The following is an 18,251-nucleotide window of genomic DNA, read 5'->3' on the forward strand; positions in this document are numbered from 1 at the left end:
TTTTAAAGCTAAGGTTGTACACTTTTTCACAGTGGGGAAAAAAAAAAACCCATAAGCAGCTCATTAAACAAAACCGTTATTGTAAAGCCTTCGCCAAACCCTACCAAAGGCCCATCTTGCCCAGCAAATGAAATGATAATGCACGCCAAGCACTTAGCATAGCAAGCGACCCAGTGAAAGTCTGATGGGAACATCCCTTCTCTTCCTGCTCTATCCACAGGGAAAATTAATTCTGGCTTGTGACAGCATTTCCCAAAGCAGATGCTCACAAGCTTATGTAATTAGTCGCATACATGTTTGATTCATTACATCATGTTGTCGCTGCGATGGTTCCACGATATTGACGAAGCAGCATCGCGGACCAACAACGTTCTACTCTAGAGGTGGCAGCCCCAGTTAAAATCGGTTCATTCCACACTTAGGTGTCAGGGTCTATGCAAGGTCCATGTAAAGAATTATTCACGTAAACTGGTTTATGGTTTAAAAAAAAGAAGAAGAAGAAGAAGAAAGGAAGGAAGAGAAATTTAGATTGAAACATTGCCTGACACTCCATCAGAGTGGCGTCTCCCTTAGGCAACAGCAGCTGTCCTGGGCCACCTCTCAGGAAGAGGTCCACCCACGAGGTGTCTCCCATCCTCACCAGAGCTGCAGACAGGAAGCATGTGTTTGACTCAGACACCACCCCAAATGCAGTGCCACTCAAGAGCATTAACTCACCTGCAGGCCCCCCAATTACCTGAAATTACCATCCCCATTAAATTCCAGCCACTGCTATTAAGTATCATTAGGGCTAAATCGGTTCTCTGATCACATCCTGAAGGAGTAGATTTCCCGAATAAGCACCTCCCAATTAAGAGAGGACTCCTGTATCATAAAGCCTAAATGATATTCCCTCAATAGTCACTTAATTACCATATCTGCAAAGCCTCCACCAGACTGAGCACAAATTGTTTGCAAAGCAATGGGATGAATTCAGCAGACAGGCAGCGAGGGGCGTGTGCGCCCAGTTCTGGGTCTAGGTAACGAACTCTTCAACAAACAGGCTGAGCTCCACAGTCGTCCCACTGTTTTAAATCCTCTTTGCGGTAGATAACGTTTAGTCCTGAGGCATCCTTCATACGGCACGTTCTGAATCAGTGCAAAATATGAACTCAGCTACTGGGCTACTCAATCCGTCTCATTGCTTGACGTGCATCTTAAATTGCTTTCTTCAAGCGGGGTAGTCTTTGGGTGCATCTGGCTCATTTCTACACATAGGCACAGTTCTTATATTTCTCTGGATTTATAGCACTTAGCGCAGTGTCTTGCATAGAGGAAGCACTCAACACTTTTTAGGAGTGATGAAATCATAAAGCTGAATTTGAGATTTTAAAACCTGCAGATTTAAGAAATGTAAAAGCTAAGTCCCTTTCTGGAGCGGTGTTATGCCGAGATGATCCTCAAAATGCCAAGAAGTAAAATGAACTTTCTGGCAAACATGCAGAAATCTTGTTATGAAATAGCTTATTATAATGCAGACTTAGATTTACACAAGTCTAATAATATCTCCCTAAACAGAATTACTAGTAAAAGCCTCATGTAATACCCCTGGCTTATAGCTCCTGGATATCCCACGGGCAAATCAAACTCCCGTTTCTATACCAGGTCACATTATTTTCCTTTCAAACCTGTGTCTCCTCTGTATTCTGGTCTCTGTTGATGGAGTCATCATTTCCCAGAGTCCCAATGCTAGAAACCTTAGTTCCCATCATTTCTTCACCTGCTTCTCTTCCTATTTCCTCCTACCTGCCCTCACCTCCCACTGCACCTATGCCCATGCAGGAACACGTTGGTCACTCGTTGCTTCCACTGCCACATCAGGAACTCCTTTCAAGTCCATCTGGTCTTTTCTATCCCACCACCACCGTCACAGTTTGGAACAGGATCATCCTTCCCCCAGACGGTTCCCAACAATCCTGCTTGCCTCCATCGTTCCGGTAACCAAGCCATCCTTCCCTCTACAGCCAGGATAATCTTCCTCAGTGAAAACAAACAAAGCTACAACAGCCTGATTGCATTACTCTCCTGAACTTAAAAGGGAAAAAAAAAAATCCAAAGCCTGCAAAATAAAAATGCACACTCCTTAATTTGTCATCAAAGCTCTTTACAGTCCTACCCAGACAAGCTCTGAGGTGTGTCTCATCCTGCCAAATGGCAAGACAGCACATTCTCCCGACAAGGCACCCCCATCCTGTTTCTGGAGGTCTTGTCTCCGTATCACCTGTGCAGTGAGCAGACGCCTTTCCCACATCTTTTAATTCCAGGAGGAAACCTTTTGCAGAGATATGTTATAACACAATGTACCATTTCTCTTATTTATGCATATTTTTAATGGGACTTTTGTTGCCTTGTGTGGCTTTTTTCCTGATTGCTCATTCTTAGGCAATGGGAGAACTCTCCAGACCTGACCTTTGATGGCAGACAGGGCGTGCGTGTTACTCTTGGCCCCGCTTCCTGCTTACTCGCCTGCTTGTGAACTGGGCAAGTTCCCTTCTTGAATGTGTAGCAAGAGCTCGGGACTGGTATACACAGCTCCTACCCCAATCCCTCGTCCCCTGGGTTTTCTTGCCTTCTCTTTGTTTAAATCAGATGTATTGAGGTATAATTTATATCCATTACACACATTTTAAATATGAAGTTTGACGTATACTCTCATGAAACCCACAGCCTTGCTAAAATATACAACATTTCCAGCCCCAGAAACTTCCCTTGTGCCTCTTTGCATTCAATCCTTCCACGCTGCAACCCAGGCAACCACTGATCCACTTTGTGCCACTTTTGCTTCTTCTAGAATATTCTATAAATGAAGCCATATGAGGGGCGCCTGGGTGGCGCAGTCGGTTAAGCGTCCGACTTCAGCCAGGTCACGATCTCGCGGTCCGTGAGTTCGAGCCCCGCGTCAGGCTCTGGGCTGATGGCTCGGAGCCTGTTTCCGATTCTGTGTCTCCCTCTCTCTCTGCCCCTCCCCCGTTCATGCTCTGTCTCTCTCTGTCCCAAAAATAAATAAAAACGTTGAAAAAAAAAATTTAAATGAAGCCATATGGAATGTACCTGAATTTTGTACCGGACTTCCTTCACGCAATATAATGTTTTTGAAATTCATCCATGCCATTGTGTAGTTCATTCATTCCTGGCAGTTCATTCCTTTTGTTATAGAGTGGTATCTCAATGTATGGAGATACCACATTGTTTACCCATTCAGCTGTAGGTAAATATTGGGATGTTTCCAGTTTGAAGGGACTGGGAAATATTTCTTTTCTAAAAAGAGAAAAAATAGGCCAGGAGTCTGTATTGTGTTTTTTTTTTAAATTTTTTTTTAACATTTATTTATTTTTGAGACAGAGAGAGACAGAGCATGAACGGGGGAGGGTCAGAGAGAGGGAGACACAGAATCTGAAACAGGCTCCAGGCTCCGAGCTGTCAGCCCAGAGCCCGACACGGGGCTCGAACTCACGGACCACGAGATCGTGACCTGAGCCGAAGTCGGACGCTTAACCGACCGAGCCACCCAGGCGCCCCTGTATTGTGTTTTTAAATCAGATGAAAAAGTGCAGAAGTTTTACTTGATTTATTGTTTTTATTTTGTATCTCTAGTCTGAAAAATCTGATTTCCTAATGTCATTACCAACATTATGTCTTTATCCTAAAATCAATCAATCTATCTATCTATCTATCTATCTATCTGTATAATTGAATTAACAACACCAGTATTATTATTGAAAATAAAACTGTAAAATGCAGTTAAAAATTTTAATACTTCTTAGGGTATAACACCAATATTATTACTGAAAATAAAACCATAAACTGAATTTAAAAATTTTTAAATACTCACTCCTTAGGGTATATGCTGAAAATAAAACTGCAAAATGCAGTTAAAAAATGTTAAATACTCACTCCTTAGGGTATATCCCCATGGAAAGCATTTACAGTCAAACTTCTATGCTGCCATATGAAACCATTTTTTTTTCTGTGTGATTATCTTTCTTATCCACTTGACATAGAGTTAGGATCATTTGGTTTTGTTTCATGTCCCGATTTGTTAAATTTTGTTTTACTTGTACTGTGTATTATTTAGTTACATAAAACATTTACTCGGTTCCAAAGTCAGATCTCTATGACGAGGCCTATTCATAAAGGTCTAGGGTCCAGTCTTGTTCCTACTTTTTTTCTATGTCATTCTATTGGTTCTTTTAAAAAATATAAGCCCCTGTGAACTTCTATTGGTATTTCTCTTCCTTTCTTACACGAAATCCTAACTGCACTCTTCCTCATCCTGATGCTATATTCCGAAGCAGTCTGTCTTCCTCATTTCTTTTCATAACGGCTTCACTGTATAGATGTGCTTCAATGCATTCAACCAGTCAACCCACTGATGGGCATCTGGATTGTTTCCTTCGCTATTACAAACCATGCTTCAGTCAGTGAAGAGTCTAGTGCAAACAGCATTTCCTACCTTTTAGTATGTTTGGAATTGCTGCCTATAGGGGTAAATCCACAAGTCCTTTTTCTAGACTGTGCCAACTGTCCTTCTCCGAGTGTTGTGCTGTGTTCCCTCCAGCTGCGTACAAAATGGTGCTTCCCATGGCCTCCCCATCAGAGCCTATTGTCAAGCTTTGTGGTGTTGACCAGACCCGTGGCTGGGAAAGGGTAACTCAGTGTAACTGGAGCTTGCGTTTCAGCCCGTTGTCCTTTGAATTTAGAACCAAGTCATTTTCTTCCCTTGACACCTCCACACACATCTGCAGATATTTTCTCATTACCTAGAAGCTCCAACCTCTCTTTGGTGGTAGTAGCTTCCAGCCCCCTCCAGGACTCTTCGCTCCCTCGGCCAGCACCGCACCCTGGGGGAAAGTACACCGTGTGCTTCAAGTTCTTGCTCTCTTCCACGGTGGAACCAAGCTTGCCTCAAAACCAATTATCCTGGGGCGATAGTATCCTGGGATGGAAGCAGTTTGTAGGACAAGAGATGCTACTCTTTGCAACTCTTTCCAGAAATGTGTTTTTCAATAATTACAGATGTCATCACATCTTTGATTTTCCCTTCCTTGTTCAGAATATGCCGCTCTAATGGACTCAACCATGGAAAGTGGTGTTTAGAGCAGGTGATCATGTTCAACCATCTAACACTTCAGCCTTGGCCCTGGATTGGCGCTCTCTGAAGAACGTGAGCAGAGGCTCATCCTCCGTCAACCACGTTCACAAGGACACCTCAAGGTCACATTCTGCTTTCAGCCATAGCTCAGATGTGGAGGGACAAAAACAAACAAACAAACAGATTAAAAAGGAGCCACTGTAAAATGCAGCCACATTTTAATGTCGTGGCGGCAGAATGAGAAAGAGTCATCGTGAATGAGAATTTTGCCAAAGCACTGCAGTGAAATAAAAGTCAACCTCTCCTGCCATCTCTTTCTGGGAAACTCTGTCCACGTGGCATGGACCTCCTCAGGAGGAGGACCGAGTCCTGGAAACTCAGGGAGCTCTCCAGGCACTGACAGGAATTGATCAGGCTGATTAGACCTCCAAGGACCTACCCACAATCCCTCCAATAGGCTGCCACCTTTGTTCATGCTCTGTCTCACACGGTCCTCTGGAGAGGTTTAGGCTCTGGGGCCAAAGCCCTCACCCTTTCCACAAACAGGCTTTGTAATATTTTAGTGTAATTGCACCAAGCATGTTGGGAAATAAAATAGCAGCCCACACCCAGTGGTCTACTTAAGATGTCAGCAAGAAAGGCAAAAATTCACTCCCCGGGTGGCAAAGAGCCATTCCAATGCTCAGAGACTGGGCTCACACATCTTCTAAGAACCAAACAGAAATATCCACAGAGTGCAACGGGGCAGTGCGGATTGTTCAATCCAAACGGACACACTGGTTTCGAGAGCTTGGGGGTCGAAACTCCTGGGTGCTTTGGTTGGAAAGAGTAAAAAAAGCAAAGGAGGGAACAAGGTCCACATTTAGACCCAGGTTGCCATGCAGAGAAATGCAGTCATAAAAACTCAGAATCAGACAGCGGGTTGGCAGCAAATGACGCTTTTCCCCATTAAGTAGTTTGTGGGCGGAGGCAGATCTCCAAATATTTTGTGGCAGTGCCACTGAGCAAAGAATGGTTTGTACCTCGATTAGTTAATACTAACAGTGACACATTCTCCTCCCTCCTTCCGTGGAGAAATACTTTCACTGAAATGATTTTTGGGTGGATGGGCTGAGGCTCTTTTTTTTTTTTTTTTTTTTTTGGTAAAATTGTCCGGTATGATGAGCTAAACTAAGAAGTACCCACGAACGTGGTAATACTGAACAGCCACGTTCTCATTGAGTTGAGGTTTGGCACAAGCCAGCAGGACATTTATGACCCCGGCAGCCATCACCAACCCCCAGAAGCTGTTATCAATGCCAACAATTTGCCTTAACTAGGACATTCCGATAGTGGCTTTTCATAGCGGTAAAGTGGTAACCCCTGTGGTCAGCTCTATTTGGTGTTACAAGTTATACAAGATAAATACCAGAGGAGCCAGTTAAAATTCCAGCTATGTGGGCCAATGATACGTGTACCAAAGGATCTCACTGTCGTCAGCACGGGCGGTTAAGAATTACATCACACTGGTATATGCTCAATGACATTTTAATGTATATAGGATACCTTGACTTTTGTAACCCAAAGAATTACATCACACTGTGACGAGCGTAGTGACCTCAAACCTTTCAGGTAAGAAAAGGGGCTTCGTGTGGCGTGACGCCAATGTAGAGAGACAGTAAAACAGAACCTTTCAAACCTTAACATGGGTGCCAATTACTTGGGGATCTTGTTAAAATTCAAATTCTGGTGCAGTCTGGAGCAGAAATGGAGATTCTTCATTTCTAACAAGCTCCCGGGGCACAGCACTATGTTAGGGGATAGCTGGTCCATTGGGACACCCTTTCAGGAGGAAGACTAAAAAATATCAACATAGAACTCGATGACATTAATTATTGTTCTCCATTCAAAGTGGTCACAGGAACCTGCATTCCAAAATTGGAGCCATGGCTCAAAATCATCTTTGACATTGTTCTTTAGAGTTGCTTTAGAGACAATTGTGTAACGTATTCTAAAATCAGTTCTAGTATTTTGAAGTTAACCTTTGCTTTTCTTTTTTTTTTTAAATTCAAGTTAGTTACATGCAGTGTAGTCTTGGTTTCAGGAGTAGAACCCAGTGATTCATCACTTACATATAATACCCAGTGCTCATCCCAACAAGTGCCCTCCTTAATGCCCATCACCCATTTAGCCCATCCTCCTACCTACCGCCCCTCCAGCAGCCCTCAGTTTGTTCTCTGTAATTAAGAGTCTTTTATGGTTTCTCTCCTTCTCTGTTCTTATCTTATTTTTCCTTCCCTTCCCCTATGTTCATCTGTTGTGTTATATCCAAAATCTATAAAGAACTTATCAAACTTAACCTTTGCTTTTGACTGAGGATAACAATGCCCCATTGGCTCATTCAGTTCATCCATCAGTCTTGCCACCAAAAGATCCATGAATTCAAAAGATGGGCCCGAGTCGACAGGCAAGGAAACAGATTCCAAAGCTGTGAGGAGGACTGACAGCTGTCCTGAAGGGTCCTATAATTATTTGAAAACTAAGATCATATTTGTTTACTCAAAATTAGCCTGGGCCATTAGCTCTTCTTTGTAAAGCAGTAACAACTGCAACAGTAAACTCAGTGCTTAAATGTGTTAAAATTCACTTAGCCACTGGCAGTAAACATGTACCACACATATGCACGTACACACGTATTCACACAGCAAGATTCCCCATCACGTCTGGGCAGCATCTGGGAACTTTGCGGTGCAAGTTCAACGTAACACCAGTGAAATAATAATAATGATTATGGGAACGCCTGGGTGGCTCGGTCAGTTAAGCGTCCAACTTCAGCTCAGGTCATGATTTTGTGGTTTGTGAGTTCAAGCCCCCCATTGGGCTCTGTGTTGACAGCTCAGAGCCTGGAGCCTGCTTTGGATTCTGTGTCTCCCTCTCTCTCTGCCCTCCCCTATTGCACTCTGTCTGTCTCTGTCTTTCAATAACAAATAAACGTTAAAAAAATTTTTTTAGGTAATGATTGTACTTTATATTGAGTGTTCTATGTACGTTTACATGTTATGTTGGATTTAGGATGTGTCTGGCACAGTTGTAAGAGCCTTTTTACATATATGAACTCATGTGATGCTCACAAGAACTCGACGAGAGACTCATCCCTATGTTACCGTTGAGGGAACTGAAGTAGAGAGTCATGACGAAGAGGGTGGTCCCACCCAGCTAGTGAGAAATCAGGGCCCGCGCTCTCTCAATCACCCTGTCCTCCTGCCCTTGATGCTGTTGTCATTATGATTAGGCAAGCTCGACACAGAAGGGTGGAAGCCAATGTCCACCATGACTTACATAAAACATGGCATCTCTAATATCCGTGTCCTCCCTCCACAGCTGTCTGAGCATGGTGATCCCACCGCCGCAGTGAGCAGAGCCTGGCCGTGGCATGCAGGAATCCAGAAGGGAGCACGGAATTTTACTTAAAAGAGACATTCTGGGCGCCTGGGTGGCTCAGTCAGTTGAGCATCCAACTTTGGCTCAGGTCATGATCTCATGGTCCGTGGGTTCCAGCCCCGCGTCGGGCTCTGTGCTGATGTCTCAGAGCCTGGAGCCTGTTTCAGATTCTGTGACTCCCTCTCTCTCTGACCCTCCCCCATTCATGCTCTGTCTCTCTCTGTCTCAAAAATAAATAAATGTTAAAAAAATTTAAAAAAAAATAAAAGAGATTCTGACACATTTGGGTCGACATTCTTTGAAAAGCCCTTGCTGTAAGGGCCATGTCATGTACCATTTATTTGTGTATCAACAAAGAATTGCTGCATAGAGTAGCTTAGAAAAGTTTATGAAACCTCTATATTGGAAATGGCCACAAAGTGTTAGGACCAGTTGCAGAGAAAGAAGTTTTAGTGGGTTCCTTAAATGACATGATCTGTACTGGAACTGCTAAGAGAAGCCAGGAGCTCTGACAGTGAGTGAAGAAAGATTTCAGGGTGCCTGGGTGGCTCAGTCGATTAAGCGTCCGACTCTTGATTTCTGCTCAGGTCACGATCTCACAGTTCGTGGGTTTGAGCCCTGCATGGAGTTCTGTGCTGACAGTGTGGAGCCTGCTTGGATTTCTCTCTCCCTCTCTCTCTCTATGCCCTCTGCCTGCTTGTGTGCTCTCTCTCTCTCTCAAAATGAATACGTGAACTTTAAAAAAAAAAAAAAGAAATATTTCAGATAGTCCTCTTAAAATAGATGCTCAGCCTGGCACCCTGGATATGGCTACCGGTGAGGTACCTACACATTTTGTTTCGTGGAAGGAATGATGGGCCTGATATTGTCAGAGATTTCTTTTGGAAGAAAAGACAATGTTTGGTAAGTGTGGATCAATTTATCTTGATGTGCAAGAGGAACGTTTCATAGAATGTTGCCTATGTAGATCAAAAAATTATAATAGCAGGGCGCCTGGGTGGCTCAGTCGGTTAAGCGTCCGACTTGGGCTCAGGTCATGATCTCGCGGTTTGTGAGTTCGAGCCCTGCGTCGGGCTCTGTGCTGACGGCTCGGAGCCTGGAGCCTGCTTCGGATGCTGTGTCTCTCTATCTCTCGGGCCCTCCCCTGCTCATGCTCTGTGTCTCTCTGTCTCTCAATAATAAATAAATGTTAAAAAAAATTTTATATATAAAAAATTATAATAGCAAATACTTAGATGGTACATTCTGTGTATGTGTATTACTATGTTAATCTTCCTCCTGACCCTATGTCATAGGTACTATCATTATTCCCATTTTTCAAATGTGTAAACTGGGGAAAAGAGGTTGTGTGATTTGACCCAGGGGTGGTGTGGCAAGTAAGCAGTGGGGACAGAACTGAGGTCTAAGCAATCTGTCTCCAGCGCCCCCTGCCCCGCGTTCCTGAGCACTGGCCACACTGACTCCCCATAAAAAAAGTTCCCCTCCTCATCTGGCCCCAAGGGGCCTTTGCACAGCTTTCCCCTCTCTTCCTGCGGCACAAATGTTCTTCCTCTTGACCTCCAAGGAGTGCCTCTTTGCACTCCTTTAGGGTTCAGTGTTGCCAGATAAAATGTGGAATAAAAGAGCTCATGGGACGTACTTACACTAAACTATTATTGGTTGTTTCCCTGAAATTCAAATTCCATTGTGAGTTGTTTGCGAAGAATGTCACTCAAAGAGGCAGTGGCATTGTCCATGAGGTTTAGCACTCTATTTGCAAAGCCTAGAACAGTGCCCATGAGTGACACACAAGTGATAACGATGCGTGGGAAGAATGAACGAATGTGTGTTACCTGCTGTAAGGACTTCTGTCTTGGTGTGTGAGGGATCCTTTGTTTCCTCCAGTGAACACAGAAAAGTTGACCAGAAGATATACCATAAGGCATTGCCTTTTCCATGCTTTATGTGAATACCTTTGGAACCAAGCACCCTGTCCTAATTTTTTTTTACATTTTTTTTAACGTTTATTTATTTTTGAGACAGAGAGAGACAGAACATGAACGGGGGAGGGTCAGAGAGAGAGAGGGAGACACAGAATCTGAAACAGGCTCCAGGCTCTGAGCTGTCAGCACAGAGCCCGAAGCGGGGCTTGAACTCACGAACTGCAAGATCATGACCTGAGCCGAAGTCGGACGCTTAACCGACTGAGCCACCCAGGCGCCCCATAATTTTTTAATCCAAAGGTAATGACTTCCTATTGCTTAATGGTTTTTCATATTGTAAAATTTTTTAAAGAAATCAGCTGGTTTCCTTGCAGCCAAATGGCAATTAAGTGCATGTCTCTGAAAATAAAGAACATCATTTGCCCAGCATACCAGACAGATGCCGTCAAACACCTAAACACGTCACTCTGTGACTCGCTCTGGAAGGTGCCATGATGAACTCAGTGACAGTCAGTCTCTCAGTGACTGCCCATTTTTATAGAGAAGCCCTCAGTTTGGGTAAAGAAAATAGTAAACAACTATCTCACGAACTCCTTTTTTGAAGACTGACTTTTAGAGCAGTGTCTTAGGTTTACAAGAAAATCGAGACGAAGGTCTGATTTCTCACAAACCTCTGTCCCCACGTGTGCGTAGCTTTCCTCAAGATCAACATCACTCACTAAAATGTACATTTACACCATGGATAAATCTACACTGACACGTCATAAAGTTACAATGTGGCTACATACTCCACATACTCCCCTTCCAAGCTCTTATTTCCTAACCTCCTTTTTTATAATCCAACCTTGAAGTGTTGGAAAAACATGCACTTATCATCCGAGGCTTTTTTTCCCCCAAGACCACTCTCACGGTGAAAAAAAAAATCAATAGTATATAGCCACTTTATTTTCCCACAAATCCCTCTTCTCTCCCGGTATCTTATCAACTTTCCACAAACTTGATGAACATTTTCCATTAAAAACTTTTAAAGTGAGAAAAATTGACGATAGCTACTTTAAATGAGAATCCTAGTGTGAAAACCACTGGTTCTTTATCAGAAAACCCTAAAATGTAATCCAATGCAAAACAAACTGATTTTAATATTTCATACTGAAAACAGTGCACTTCCTCATAAGATGCTACTTTTAAAAATAGGCATGAGGGAAAGGCGATTTACTCTGAGGCCCAATAGGTCACTTCTTATTTTGAGTTGGGGATAGTTTGTGGAACCAATCAGGGGAAACAGAACCCCCGTCTGAAAAATAATCTGAACCCGTGTCCCCAATTCACTGCTTTACACATTTGGCAATTTTATTTTAAGATATGATCATATCTAAATCTTTGTGCAAACTTCCACCTTTCCGTGAATGGCTATTTTTTCTGAAACCATTGATTAAGGGCGAGCCCCTGTCAGGAAAAGCAACCTCCCTCTCAGAGACGGGCAGCATATAAATCCACGTGGAGAGTGTGATGTGATGCATGGGGTTTCATTACATCAACTTTACAGTATAATAGCCTTCCCATGTATTGGTTTTGCCATGTAATAGCTCGGTAGCTACCGGCACATTCCTTAACCTCTCTGAACTGTTTCCTCCTCTCTGAAATGTCCATAAAAATAACTATCTCATTGAGCTGTCATGCAGATTAAATGAGATAATGTACAGAAAGCGCTTGTTATAGAATAGACGCTTAATAAATGTTAGCTTCACCCGTGTACTCCGGCTTCTATATTACTGTGTGATGTGATTAGTGAGCTATATAATACCACATGTGTAAACAGGACTGGTCTGTCCAGTTCTTACCCACAGATTTCAATTCATGTCCAAAATTAGCACTAATACACACAGATGCACCGAGAATAAAGTAACCGATGCGCATATCCAGAGGTCTCGCACGCTATGCTTTAAAAGCTTTACATTTTTACCTGCAACCTTCCTCTGGCTGCTGCAAACTAAAACATCATCACTAATACCACAACACTGTTTAAGGGGGTGATTTTTCAGGTCAGAGCCCTGTAAATGCCATGGATCAAAATGGATTTTCCAGTCTCTCTGAATGCTGTCTTCGTCAATCTCCCTCTCCCACTAGGCACCGTTTGGGGGTCTCACCATGCCCTTCTCTCACTGCACCCCTCCCCTTCGCTCCACAGTCTACCTGGACTGTGGCTGGCAAAGTCCTGGGAATTTCGCTCTACCAGAGCATCCCAGGAAACACATCACTAGAGAGCTCCTGCTACAAGCCCAAGCAGACGAACATCTGTTTATAGCCGTTATCTGTTCATTACATCAAGATCGTAACGTCATGTGTTTAGGTAACGAAGATACTCATCACTTGGCAATTGCACCGCATTTGTTATTCAGGTTCTCAAAGCTCTGAAAGACAGCAGATGTCTACGATTCCCCAATGAGAGATGATGAGAGATAGAAACTATATAAAAGACATGGAAATCACTTCCTTTGGCCCACATGACACTTGCAGCAGCCTAGAGCAAAGAGCACCAGAGTTGGAGTCTATAGGCTCAGATGGTACGTTCTGGAACCTCAGATGTGTCGCCTGTAAGATGGGATCACAGAGACTCTCTCCCAGTGTTATTACCGAGAATCAAATAGGGCAAATAGGTTGTTGACTCGATAAAGTGCTATGCATGTCAGTTACTGAGGTTGTCTTTGCTTAGCTAGTAAGACGTGCGTGTAAATCATTTCCAGGGATTCTCAGTTTCTATACCTCCAATGCCACGGCTACTCCTGACTTTTACCTGTAACCTTCCTCTGGAGGGTGGCAAACTAAAACATCATCCCTAATACGGCAACCGTGTTTAAGGAGGTGACTTTTCAGATCAGAGCACTGAGGCCCATGTCAATGCCACATGAATCCAAGTCACGTGTGTTGATTCACAGACTAACATTCTATCATTTTAAATGCTGCATTTATAAAATTCAAGTAAGAATTTTGCTATTCTATACTATATTTTTTCTATAGGGAATATGCTGTTGTTGTTCAATAAATAGCGTTATTGGTTTTGACTCTATAAAGAGATCCTAGACTTCGTGACTGAACAAATTTATCATCGATAATTAAACCAGAAATGTGGCTGTTGAATCCTTCATGCTCTTCACCTTTATAATAAAACAGAAAAAATCTTCGAGAGGGAGAGAGAGAGAGAGAGAGCAGGGGAGGGACAAAGAGACAGAGGGAGAGACAGAATCCCAAGCAGGCTCCATGCCATCAGCATAGAGCCCGACACAGGGCTCAAACCCATGAACCGTGAGATCATGACCTGAGCTGAGATGAAGAGTAACTAGGATGCTTAACCTACTGAGCCATCCATGCGCCCCTTTACCTGACATATTAAGGTACCATTAGTAGTTTGAAGGGTGAAAGATGAGATGCAGAACATATTTGAAATTAAAGCAACTCCTGTCATTGTCTGCCTGAAATATCTCCATGTACACATGACACCTTAGGCACAGGGGATATTTTCAAAAAATGGAATAGTGCCGGGGCACCTGGGTGGCTCAGTCGGTTGAGCATCTGACTTGGGTTCAGGTCACAATCTCATGGCTTGTGGGTTCAAGCCCCGTGTCGGACTCCGTGCTGACAGCTCAGAGCCTGGAGCCTGCTTTGGATTCTGTGTCTCCCTCTCTCTCTGCCCCTCCCCTGCTTGCACTCTGTCTGTCTCTCTCTCTCCCCAAAAATAAATAAACTTAAACAAATCTTTGAAAAAAGGTAATACTGTAAAGATGGGCATTGGAACACGGAAACAGAACAGGTGATCATTAGAAGGACTGACACTTTTATTAAATAGAATTGTCTCAACTTTAGAAACTGTTTTTTTTATTAATCTTTTCTTCTTTTAAGTATATTTTTATTTATTTTGAGAGAGAGACAGAGAACAAACATTCTTAAAACTTAACTCCACACCAAGTTAATAAGAAGAAAGAACAACATAGAGCCAATCTTTCAAAATTCATGTTATTAAAGACACAGATAGGGATACCTCTTTGTATATTCAGATTTTGTTTTGAAACGCCAAATGTGATGGTTTTGCAACATATTTCCTGGTGCCAAAACTTCCCACTCAGGGCAGACGGAGGAGGAGCTAACTCAGGAGCTACAAGAAGCAGCTTGAGGGTGAGTCAAACTGTGGAATTCACCACGTGCATGGAATTGTAAAAGCCTGAACATCATACCATTCCTATTTTCCAGATGAGAAAACTGAGCCTGGGGGCACAGTGGTTAAAGCCAGAACCCCAGTCTGACTACTTCAAAGCTGATACCCATGTTTCTTTTGTTTGCTTTTATTTAACAAACACTCGATTTAGTGTTACTGTGCCCCTGGCTCTGTTGCACGCGACTTTGTGCGTATTAACTCATTCAGTTAAGTCTCTCTAAAAGTCTATGAAGTGGGTACTATTATCACCTTGTACTGTTGAGGGAACTTAGGCCAGAGAGCCTCACAAATTGTCTCGGGTTGCCTAGCTGGTAGATGGTTCAGGAGGGTGGGGGGTAAACCCAAGCAAGCTCTGCAGGGAGGAGTGGGAGGGTTGAAGCTCCTACAATTTAATGTTTAAGAAAACTTAGGCAAAATTATAAATACAAACGTGGGTTTGCATGGGGAAAAATCATAATGAACTATTTGAGATCAGAGATTCGGGGCCTTTCTGATGAATTGTCAAAGTCAATTTGCAGAAATGTTTCCTATCTCAGCCTCGCTTCCCACCTCAACTAGAACATTCCGTAGTTGCCTGCACTCTGGCACTCTCCGCAGCCCATGGGAGCTTCGTCTTCCCAGGGACTCCAGATTTTCTAAGGGTTCAGTTAGCTGGTGGAGGGTGGGGGAGGCTGGTCTGCGTGCTGCTCCCTACCCCCACCCCACCCCAAGGGTTCCCTCTACATTTTAACTCAGCAGCTATGCACGTTCTGTTCTTGGACTTCACCTCATTCTTCGACTTTCCCTATTCTGACTCAGTGATCCTGGCCATGACCAGGTCATTTGTTGTCACACTTTGAGGCCACTGCGGCCGGGGTCATTTTCCTCTCTGGTTTCCCAGATCGGTGTTTTGTGATCGCAGGCTGTGACTCATGGGCAAAAACTGACAGAATTTGAGGGAGAGAGAGAAAGCCACAGTCCTAGGTGAAGATTTAATATCCCTCTCTCAGTAAATGATAGAACTAAACCAGACCAAACCGAACAAAAACAAAAACAAAAAAGTAAAAATCAGTATCAGGAAGTTTTAAATGACATTGTCAAACAGTTTGACGTATCTGACCTCAGTAATAAATACTAAACTTTAGAACAGACATTTTTTCAGTTATACATGAAACAGTCCCAAGAGATCAGTAAACTTCTGAGACTATATTGTCAGCTGAAGGTGAAACGAAGTTAAAAGCAATTGCACTAAGATATCTAGAAAAACTCCAAATATTTGGATATTTAACACACTGCCAAAAAACTTACAGATCAGAAAGAAGTCAAATATCAGAAAATATTTGAAGGACTTACTGCCCTCGGTTACCACAAAATAAATATATTTCCCATCACATGTGTAGCTGTGGAGAGAAGATAGAGGTTTTTAGCTTTCTTTTTTTTTTTTTTTACATCTATACCATAGCCTGTGAACAATTAACCCTTTAGTCACTGAGTTAGTAACTTCCAGCTAATGCACATCTCTTGGGATTTTAAAAGACTTAGCGGAAAGCATAAAGTCTCATATTTAGAAAAAACATAGAACATGCAAAATATAAAAATAGGAAGAGGAGAGTGAGGCCAGTTTCACATAGTAACTTCTGAACTGGCTTCTGTATCCACTCTATTTCTTACCATAGCATTTAAGTAACCACTGTGAACCCAACTGCATTCACAGCTGAGAATTTAAAATCTGCATATGCAATCTGCCACTGTTGCACTCTCTTCTGCCGAAGCCAGGAGCTCACTCACATAATTGTCCCATTGCCCCACAGTGGGGTACCAAGGAGAGGTGGGCAGGAGGGTCTAACGGACGATGGCGGTGTCTCTGTCTGGGTTATCTGGCAAAGCCGGCTGCACTGGTAGCTCCTTTTGCCCAGTAGGAAGGGCTAAGCATAGTCTTAACTTCACATGGGCCTCCAGGTGCGAACAGCACTGGACAGCCGATATTCTCTGCACAGGCATATGATCCCTGTGAGCACTGGCATTTAAGCTCAGTCTGCTTTCCTTCCTATGCTTGTGAGTGGCTTTTTGGCATGATCTATAGGAAAAAAGAACAACAGGGAAAGAAGACGAAAGAAAGAAAGAAAGAAAGGAAGAAAGAAAGAAAGAAAGAAAGAAAGAAAGAAAGAAAGAAAGAGAAAGAAAGATAAAGAAAGAAAGAAAGAGAAAGAAAGAAAGAAAGAAAGAAAAAAGAGAGAAAGAAAGAAAGAAAGAAAAAGAAAGAGAGAAAGAAAGAAAAAGAAAGAGAGAAAGAAAGAAAGAAAGAAAAAGAGAGAAAGAAAGAAAGAGAGAAAGAAAGAGAAAGAAAGAAAGAGAAAGAAAGAAAAAGAAAGAGAAAGAAAGAAAAAGAAAGAGAAAGAAAGAAAGAAAGAAAGAAAGAGAAAGAGAGAAAGAAAGAAAGAAAGAAAGAAAGAAAGAAAGAAAGAAAAAGACAGAAAGAAAGAAAGAAAGAAAGAGAGAAAGAAAGAAAGAAAAAGAAAGAGAGAAAGAAAAGAGAGAAAGAAAGAAAGAAGGAAAGAAAAAGAGAGAAAGAAAGAGAGAGAGAAAGAAAGAAAGAGAAAGAAAGAAAAAGAAAGAGAAAGAAAGAAAGAGAGAAAGAAAGAAAGAAAGAAAGAAAGAAAGAAAGAAAGAAAGAAAAGGGAGAAGAAGGAAGGGAGGGAGGGAGGGAGGGAGGAAGGAAGGAAAGGAGAGGAATTGTATGTTTATACAATTGGGCTTATAATTTCTATCCAGGAAATATGTTAGAGTCCACTGCAGACTTCCACAGGCACCATATGTGGCCAGATTTATTTTTCTCGTAAGTCTAACATGGTGTTTTGGCATTTTTCTTTGTCCACTGTATTGAATAACTAGTACTGATTCGTACACTGCGCTCATCACAGGACCTCTGGGTGCATTAGCTGTGAGACACACACGGTTAGCTGATTTCCATGGTGTGACCTAAGATCCAATTTTCCCTTTATGGCTAATTCCAGTGTTTCGGACAAATACCATAAGAATAACTCATTTCTGGAGGAGACGGATTTGCGGAAAGATTTGGGTTTGGGAACTAATCAGGGCTCCAGTGTTCTGGCTCCTTTGCTCACATCCAAGGCCAAATTCATGTGATGTGAAGGGATGGATCCAGAAACCTTCAAAAGTGGGGTCCCAAACCAGTGAGTCATATTATCTGTGTTTATTTAGAATTTTACTTTTATTGACGATCATCACCATTCCTGTGTTATTTCCTTGCACCAAATTGCTTTCAGTGTCATACTGCTTACGTTTACAAGGGCCCCGCAAGGTCAGGAAGTGAGGCAGAGAGAGTTAAGCAAGACTCTAGGGACACCTCTGGGTGGCTCAGTCGGTTAAGCGTCTGACTTCGGCTCAGATCATGATCTCACAGTTCGTGGGTTCAAGCCCCATGTTGGGCTCTGGGCTGACAGCCCTGAGCCTGGAGCCTGCTTCAGATTTTGTCTCCTCTCTCTCTCTCTCTGTCTGTCTGCTCTCCTCCACTAGCATGTTCTATTTCTCTCTCTCAAAAATAAACATTAAAAAAAAATTTTTTTTT

The sequence above is a fragment of the Lynx rufus genome, unplaced genomic scaffold, assembly GCF_022079265.1.
Source record: "Lynx rufus isolate CCGP_SWC_20201006 ecotype Redwood Valley unplaced genomic scaffold, mLynRuf1.p SCAF_5, whole genome shotgun sequence".
In the NCBI taxonomy this organism is placed as follows: domain Eukaryota; kingdom Metazoa; phylum Chordata; class Mammalia; order Carnivora; family Felidae; genus Lynx; species Lynx rufus.